Source organism: Gallus gallus, chromosome W (assembly GCF_016699485.2).
Source record: "Gallus gallus isolate bGalGal1 chromosome W, bGalGal1.mat.broiler.GRCg7b, whole genome shotgun sequence".
Lineage (NCBI taxonomy): Eukaryota > Metazoa > Chordata > Aves > Galliformes > Phasianidae > Gallus > Gallus gallus.
The window spans coordinates 668,421-669,259 of record NC_052571.1 but is presented as its reverse complement, the minus strand read 5'-3'; positions in this window follow the sequence as shown (position 1 = coordinate 669,259).

Genomic DNA, 839 nt, shown 5'->3' with positions numbered 1-839 from the left:
AAAAAAGGGAGAAAATGAGGAAAAAATGAATAAAAATGAGGAAAATGAGGGAAAAATGGGTGAAAAATGAGGAAAAATGAGGAAAAATGGTTCAAAAATGGGGAAAAATGAGTAAAAAATGAGAAAAAAATGAATAAAAATGAGAGAAAATGAGGAAAAAAATGAATAAAAATGAGGGAAAATGAGGAAAAATGGGTGAAAAAATGAGGAAAAAATTGACTGAAAAATGGTTCAGAAATGAGGAAAATTGAATAAAAATGAGGAAAAATTGAATGAAAATGGGGAAAAAATGGGGAAAAATGGGGAAAAATGAGTAAAAAATGAGGAAAAAATTGAATAAAAATGAGGAAAAATTGAATGAAAAATGGGGAAAAAATGGGGAAAAATGAGAAAAAAATGGGAAAAAATGAATAAAAATGAGGAAAAATGGGTGAAAAAATGAGGAAAAAAATGAATGAAAAATGGTTCAAAAATGGGGAAAAATTGAATAAAAATGAGGAAAAAATTGAATGAAAAATGGGGAAAAAATGGGGAAAAATGGGGAAAAATGGGGAAAAAATGAGAAAAAAATGAGAAAAAATGGGCAAAAAAATGAATAAAAATGAGGAAAATGAGGAAAAAATTGAATAAAAATGAGGGAAAATGAGGGAAAAATGGGTCAAAAATGAGGAAAAAAAGAATAATAAATGGTTCAAAAATTAGGAAAAAATGAATAAAAATGAGGAAAAAATGAATGAAAAATGGGGAAAAAATCGGGAAAAATGGGAAAAAATGAATAAAAATGTGAAAAAAATGAGAGAAAATGAGGAAAAAAATGAATAAAAATGAGGAAAATGAGG